This window comes from Mesoplodon bidens (genome assembly GCF_964165515.1).
Source record: "Mesoplodon bidens genome assembly, chromosome: 6".
NCBI classification, from domain to species: domain Eukaryota; kingdom Metazoa; phylum Chordata; class Mammalia; order Artiodactyla; family Ziphiidae; genus Mesoplodon; species Mesoplodon bidens.
The window spans coordinates 72,984,891-72,993,588 of NC_138162.1; positions in this window are offsets into that span (position 1 = coordinate 72,984,891).

An 8,698-nucleotide genomic window follows, 5' to 3' on the forward strand; every position below is an offset into this window, starting at 1 on the left:
TGTTTTAGAATTTTACATCCACGTCCTTTGCTAAAGGACTTTGCACTAGGCTAGAGTACATCCCCGTTTGGCATCCATGACTTGCTCTGGCCAGTGCAGTACTAGTGACACTGTGACACAAGCAGAGGCTTTAAAGGTGCTTGTGAGGTTTGGCTTGCTCTTTTGTGCTTATGCCATTCACCAACCATGACCTTGTTAGCCACTGGGCCTGGAATGATGAAGACCAGGGAGCAGCCTCAACCCAGAGGGGGCCAAGCCAACCTGTAGACTTGTGAGCAAGAAAACAAATGTTTCTGGCTGTGTGTCACTAATATGAGTGTTGTTGTTACAGAGCATTATGGTAACAAGTGCGAACTAATACACTGATGCGCGAAAACATTCTCTGGCCAAACTTTTACACTGTTTCAGAGACTCTTGTGTCTCTACACTAGGTTCCTCGCAAGCAGAGGCTGCCTAGGCATCCTAGATCTCTGACAATATACCAGGCCTTTTCAGCCTTTGTCAAGAGTAATCGTTTTAGAGGCTTCCCAAGTGGTAGCCACCGAGGGGTTACTTTGGGTGTCTTCATGTCCACAGAAGAGAGGCACTGAGCCGGAAAAGTGGCAGGTGCCCAACCCACTTCTGCTTATACCCTTCCTTCCCCTTGACCAAGCTCAACTCATGACCCTGACCACAGAATGACCCAACAAAGCTAAATTTAACTGTATGTTTGAAACCTGGGGGTGAGCTCAACTTGACCTCCACCTCTCCTAAGAGCAGCACTGTTCCCAAAGCCATTCTCTGCACAGGTTGGCTACTAGAGTGGGTCTTCTTTCCTTGTCAGGAGCTCTTGTATTTGACAAGCCATTTGCCCACATGCCATGCAGCAACTAAGCCCGTGCGCCACAACTACTGAGCCTGCGCTCTAGAGCCCGTGAGCCACAACTACTGGGCCCACGTGCCACAACTACTGAAGCCTGTGTGCCTAGAGCCTGTGCTCCACAATAAGAGAAGCCACCACAATGAGAAGCCCTCACACCACAACGAAGAGTAGCCCCTGCTCGCCACGACTAGACAAAGCCCGCACAGAGCAACAAAGACCCGACACAGCCAAAAATAAAAAAATAAATGAAATAAATTAATTTTTTAAAAAAGAATAAAAAAAATACAACTCCATTTCTCAGCTGTATTTGACAATCCTCCTTTACTCTACACAGAAGAGTGGGAAGGGCACTGGGTCAGGAGTTGAAAGACTAGCTCTGCCTCCTAATTGTCTGACATTGAATATTCACTTAAAATGGCTGACTCTCAGTTTTCCATCTGTAAAATGGGGATAATAGAACCAGCCTCTAATTATCAACTAGTTATAAGGACCAAATGAGAAAGTGCTCACAAAACTGTAAGATGAAATATAAGTGATAAGTCCTATCACTAGGAACTTCATTACTCGGGGGTTGGAGCAGGAGGAATAATTCGGGAATGGCGCCTCCTTCTGTGCGTCTCAGGAACTGCAACACACGACTGAGGGGCAGCCTTCATCCAGAGTGGGGATTTGGAGCCTCAGGCATTACAGGTTTCCCCTATCTCAGGTTCCCATCATCAGTTGCTTTGCAACTTTCCTCCTGGTTTCTTTCGTCACCACTCTCCCATCCCTCAATTTGGCTTAGTCTGTCTGGGCACAGGATCTTCAGAGCAGCTTAGAATTCTCCGCCACCATATCCAAACCCCAATCTCACTGTGCCCTGAGGCATCACAGTTCTGCTGCTTACACTAACTTGAATAACTAACATTTAAAAAGTTATTTTTTAATAAATCTGTTTTATAATAAATATATTTTAGGTGATAGTATCTTAATGTGCTATCTTAAAAGACGTTTGTCTTTTAATAGCAATCTTTAAAACCTTGAGTCGAAAATGGGGGTGGTAGGGAATAAAGAGAAAGAGACTTACAATTTCAAATTACAAGCTTTGCCTAAAGAGATAACTTGGAGACAGAGCCTTTGTTTACATAATGATAAAACGTGCCCACATCACTAAGATCCTAAGTAAGAGCCTCACCACCACTCTGGGACAGGTGTGATCTCCATTTTACTGTTGAGAGTGAGGCGCAGAAAGGTCAAGTACTTGCGGAAGTTTACAGAGCTAATGAGTGACTGAGGCAGGACTAGGACCCAGCTCTTCTACTGTGCACTTCATTCTTAGTCACTTCATTCTGTTGTAGAGAGTATTTGATGAGGCAGATATTGCAAATGTTCACTGAAGAGATAGTGATATTTAAAAGAATTGCCTGCAGATTTAAATTTTCCTTTGCTTTATTATTATTATTATTATTCATTTTTTTCACAGTACTCATTACCAGCCTCTTTCCCTTCCACATACGGGAAGGAAAACTTGAGTATAGAGGTTTTGCTGTGTTCACTGTTGCTACATTCCTAGAACATCAGTAAATGCTAATTGGATTAAAATGAATCTAATTCATGAATAATAAAAGCATGATGTCATCAATTATACTTCAATAAAGTTTTAAAAAGCTGAAGAAAATCCACTGTCTTTTTTTTTTAATTTATTTATTTATTTATTTATTTTTGGTTGTGTTGGGTTTTTGTTGCTGTGAGCAGGCTTTCTCTGTTTCTCTAGCTGTGGCAAGTGGGGGCTACTCTTGGTTGCGGCGTGCAGGCTTCTCATTGCGGTGGCTTCTCTTGTTGCTGAACATGGGCTCTAGGCGCGCGGGCTTCAGTAGTTGTGGTTCATGAGCTCTAGAGCACAGGCTCAGTAGTCATGGCTCACGGGCTTAGTAGCTTCGTGGCATGTGGGATCTTCCTGGACCAGGGCTTGAACCCGTGTCCCCTGCATTGGCAGGAGGATTCTTAACCACTGTGCCACCAGGGAAGCCCTGTCCCTTTTTTTTTTTTTTTTTTTTTTTTAAGGTGATGTATTAGATGGGATTTGTTGGGGTTTTTAAGGTGATTTTGGGGGGGTAAAAATTATATATGCTCATTAAAATTTTTTTCAAATGAAACAGAAAAGTAAAAAAAAATCAACATGTCACATCTGTTATGATGGCATGCACACACAGAAAAGAGGCCATGTGAGGATGCAGTGAGAAAGTGGTCATCTGCAGCTCAGGAAGAGAGCTCTCACCAGACACCAATCCTAATGACACCTAGATCTTGGAATTCCAGCCTTCAGAGCTGTAAGAAAATAAATATTTAAGCCGCTCAGTCCATGGTATTTTGTTACGGCACCCCGGCAGATTAATGCTGGAAATATGTTTACATTTCTCTTGAGTAAATGCCTAGGAGAGAGACTGCTTGGGTTTTTTGGTAAGTGTGCATTTAACTTTACAAGAAACTGCCAAACTTTTCCTGAGTGGTTGTACCATTTTGTATTCACATCAGCAATGTATGAGAGTTGTAGTTATCCCAAATCCTCTTCAATATTTGGTGTGACCTGGTTTTTAAAATTTTAGCTGTTCTGGTGGTATACACTGGTATCTCATTATGGTTTTATTTTACATTTTCCTGATGACCAGTGATATTAAACATCTTTTCATATGCCTGTTTTTCAATCATATAGCTTCTTTGATGAAGTATTTGTTCAAATTTTTTGCCCATTTTGTTATCAGGTTGTGTGTTTTGTTATTATTGAGTTGTAAGAGGTCTTTACATATCTTAGATACAAGCCTTTTATTAGATATATATTTGGCAAAGATTTTCTCCTAGTGTATGTTTTGCCTTTACATTCTCTAAACATTGTTTTTCAAAGAGCATACGTTTTTAATTTTGGTTAAACTCCAGTTTATAATGTTTTTCTTTTATGGTTCATTCTTTTTGTGTCCTATCTAAGAAATCTTTGCCTAAACAAAAGTCACAGAGATATTCTCTTAGGTTTCTTGTAGAAGTTTTATCATTTTAAACTTTTACATGGAGGTCTATGATCCATTCTGAGTTAATTATGGCATGTGGCATGAGGTAAGAATTGAGTTTATGTTTTTCCACATGGATATCCTATTATTCCAGCAACATTGTTAAAAAGACTATCTTTTTCTCCTTTGTCAAAAATGAATTGACCCTATGTATGAGTCCATTTCTGGACTCTATTCTGTTTCATTGATCCATATACCTATCTTTACATCAACACCACACTGTCTTAAATACTGCAGCCTTATAGTAAGTCTTGAAATCAGGTAAAGTTCTCCATTTTTGTTCTTTCTCAAAATTGTATTGGCTAATCTAGGTTCCTTTTATTTCTACAAATTTTAAAATCAGCTTGTTAATTTTTATTTTAAAAAAACCTGCTGAGACTGTGATTGAGGCTATGTTGTATCTATAGATGATTTGGAGACAACTGAGATTGTAACCAAACTGAGTGTTTTGATGCATAAACACTAGTATGTCTTTCCATTTATTTAGATCTTCTATAATTTTTCTCTGAAATAAGTAGTTTTCAATATTCAGTTCTTGTATTCAATTTGTTAGATTTACCCCCAAATATTTTTTGATGTTATTACAAATGGCATCTTAAAGACTTTTTATTTGCAATTGTCTGTTTCTAGTGTGTAGAGATACCAATGTTGCTTTGTATTTGACTTTGAATCCAGAACACATTAGTTCTAGTAGCTTTTTTGTAGATTCCTTATGACTTTTTATATACATGCTCATTTGTGAATAAGACAGTTTTGTTTCTTCTTTTTCAATCTTCCTTGCTTTACTGCACTGTCTAGGAGCTCCAGAACACTGTTAAAGAGACACGATGAGAGCAGATATCTTGGTCTTGTTCCCCACATTTGGGAGAATACATTCACCATTAACTGTGATGTTAGCTTAGGTTTTTTATAAATGCCCTTTACCAGACTGAGAGGGTTCCCATCTATTCCTAGTTTTCTGAGTTTTTAATCATAAATGGGTGTTGAACTTTATAAAGTGATTTTTTGCCTCTATTGAGATAATCATATGGTTTTTCTTTTTAATTTGATAATATGGTGAATTATATTGATTGATTTTTTAAATGGCTATTGAGATATATTTCACACATCATACAATTCATTTAAAGTGTACACTTTAAAAGTGTACACTTCAGTGGTTTTTAATATATTCACAAAGGTGTACAACCATCATTACAGTCCATTTTAGAACATTTTCATACCTCAAAAAGAAACTCTGTACCCTTTAGCTATTACCACCCTATCCCCCTTGTTCCCCATATTCCTCAGCCCCAAACACTACTAATCTACTTTCTGTCTCTATAGATTTCCCTACTCCGGACTTACATATAAATGGAACTATATAATATGTGGCTTCTTTCACTTAGCATAGTGTTTTCAAGATTCATCCATGTTATAGCATGTATCAGTACTTTATTCCTTTTTATGGTCAAATAAAGTTTCATTGTATGAATATATTACATTTCATTTATCCATTCATTCATTGATGGACATTTGAAATGTTTCCACCTTTTGGCTATTATGAACAATGCTGCTATGAATATTCATGTACAAGTTTTTGTGTGGACATATGTTTTCCATTTTCTTGAGTGTATACCTAGGAGTGAAATTGGGTTATATGATAACTCTATGTTTAATTGTTTGAGAATTATCAGGCTGTTTTCCAAAGTGACTGAATCATTTTACATTTCCAACAGCAGTGCATGAAAACTCAGATTTCTCCATATTTTCACCCACACTTGTTGTTATGTGACTTTTAAATTTTAACCTCCTCCTTTCTTTCCAGTTTTTCTCTTTCCTTCTGTCCTTCCCTTATTTCCCTACTTCCTCTCTTCCCTTGGACAAATCTGCACAATTTATAATATTATTGGGACTAAAGTATTTCCACCAAGAAATCCATTCCTCTGTGCTTTTAACTCCTAAATGCCTCTTCACTTAAAATCACCATTGACCTCTACACCCACATTTCTACTACATTTATCTTTGAATTTCTAATTCTAGTGGTCAAGCCTCCACCTGAATGCATTGCACTTCATCAATACTTCTAAGGACCTCAGAGTTTGAGAAGAACCTTAAAAGTTTCCTAGTCTAATTTATTTTGTTTAATGAAGAAAAGGGTGGAGGGAAGATTGAATGAAAAGAAGGTGGGAAAGAAGAGGAGGGAAGCAGAGCAAGGAGAGGAGAAGCAGCACCTAGCATATGCCTGGCATTTTACCTACACGATCCCATTTAAATCTCACAACGACCCCATAGGATTAATATTACCCTCCCCCTATTTCATAAATGAGGCAACTGAAGCTAAGAGAGGTTAATTATTTTGCTCAAGGTCCCTCAGCTTGTGAGAGTCAAATTTAGCTGTGTGCAACTCCAAATCCTGTGACCCAGAAAACTCTTGAATTTCAAGGAGGAGGACTACCCTCAGGGGCATATGATTACCCTATCCCTGGGTCCTGGGACAGAAATACCCTGGGTGGACCACAACTTCAGAACCGATGAGGCGTTATTAGGGGAGTAACACAGTGTCTCCTCTCTGGAGGGAAGTCAGTGCTCTGATAAGAGTAGTTTTGTCCCAAGGGACAAACAATGCCTCAGGCTAGGACAAAATGGTGAGGAAGTATGTTCTATGGCCAAGTTACAGTATTTGTCACCCGGCAGGAATGACAAAGTGAGCTATGTGAGATGGTATGGGAAATTCCAAGATGAAACTTCAGAACATGTGTTACCTCAGTAGCAAAGGAAGCAACTCAGATTTCTGCAAGCTATTCAAAGAGGAGTAGCAATTTATAAAAATAGACAGAACCAAGTCATTACACAGCCATGTTCATTTGTTTCATTTTGCCTTTAACTTTTAAGGCTTGCTTTTGGAAACATTAAAAAAATTAAGTCTTGCTACATACTTAACAAAGTCACTCATATAAACCAAAGTACAGTCGGAGAAGTCTAACCTCCATCTGCCCCATTCCTTCCTTCCCCTAGAGGTAATCAGTTTTTGTTTGTTTAAATAAAACAAAATTTTTGTTTTATTTTTTTAAATTTTGTTTCCATTTTCCTAAAACATAAAGATATATTCATATCTTCCTCCCCCCTCTGGTTAAGTGGTAGTATATAACCTTCAGCTTTGCCTCCTTGCCTTTTATTCACTGGCAATCATGCCATAGCACTCTATAGACATATTTCTCATTTGCTTTTACAGCTGCGTAGTATTCCAATATGTGAGTGGATCCTCATTTATTTGACCATTCTGATGGACTTTGGGATTGTTTCCACTCTTATGCTATTACAAATAGTGTTCATTGAACAACCCTATGTATATATCTTTTTGTATTTTTGCTAGTGTATCTTTAGGTTAGATTCTTAGACATGGAATTTCTGGATTGACAAGTGCACGTATATGAAATTTTGCTAGATATTGCCAAATTTCTCTCTCCATGGATTGTACCAGTTTTGTATTCCCACTAGCAAAATGTGAATGCCTGTTTCCTCACTACCTTGTCAACACATTACGTTGTCAAACTTAGATTTTTGCCAACCTAATAGTTGAGAAATAGTATCTCACTATAGTTTTAATTTGCATTTCCTTTGTCATAACTATGATTTAACATCTTTTCATATGGCTCTTTCAAGGGCTGTTAAATAGAGCCCTTTATTTTCGTTTCTTTGTGCCTCCTCTGTTCTCTTCCCCTACTTTTGTCTAGATCTTCTCTTTCTTTTTTCTCTAATATCCTTGTCTGGACAGTTTGAATTCTACTCCCAGAATTCCCTCTCAGAGAAAGCATTTTCTATATTTCACCTAACATTTTTTGAAATTACTAATTCAGTTGTTGAATAGCTATGGGATTCTTGGCAAAACTATCCTCTGATATTTTCATCTATGCGTTGTAAATGAAAAATAATCTTTTTTTTTTTACACTTAGAAATAATTTCAGTCAGTTCTCAGTCCTATCAGCAGAATCTGACTAATTTAATCACTCCCTCCTTCTTGAAACACACTCCATCGACTTCCAAGATACTGCACTCACCTGTTTTCTTCCTAATTAACTTGCCTCTCCTCTCAGGCTCCTTCAGTGTTTCTTCCTCATCCCAAAATTTTGGCGAACCCCAGAACTCAGATTTCAGACCTCTTCTCCTCTTGTCTAAACTCACTCCCTAAGTGACTTTGTACTAGCTCATGAATTTAAATATATCAACAACTCCCAGATTTTATATCTCCAGCCTGGACCTCTACTATGTAGTCAAAATCTGTACATCTAACTGCTTCCTTATCAATTCCTGTGGATGTCCCAAAGGCATCTCCAACTTAACTTACCCAAAACAACACTGATATTCTCCCCAAACCTGCTTCTCCTACAGTTTTTCCAATCTCAGGTAATGACAGTTCTATTTTTCTAGTAGCTCAGGGAGAAATTCTTTCTCCACTCTCTAATCCACCTACCCCTGGGTTCAGCCCTGTGGCTACAACTGGCAGCTCAGCTGGAATGGCTGGACCGACTCAGATCGCTGGCCCTCTCTCCACATGGTCTTCTCTCAGACTTCTTTGGATCTGGCCTCCTCAGGAGTCCTAGAGGGCAAGCCCCAACATACAAGCATTTTAAAATCTCTTTTTGACTCACACTTTCTGTCGTATTAATGTATTATTCGAGCTCAGTGTCTTTACCACTGGGGCAAGTTCAAGGGTGAAGAACCAGCCCATACAAATGTGTGTGTGCATGGCCAAATGACTGTGCTAAGCCCAGCTGCCAGGAGATTTCTGTTTGGCAGTTACTTATTCATTCCTCAT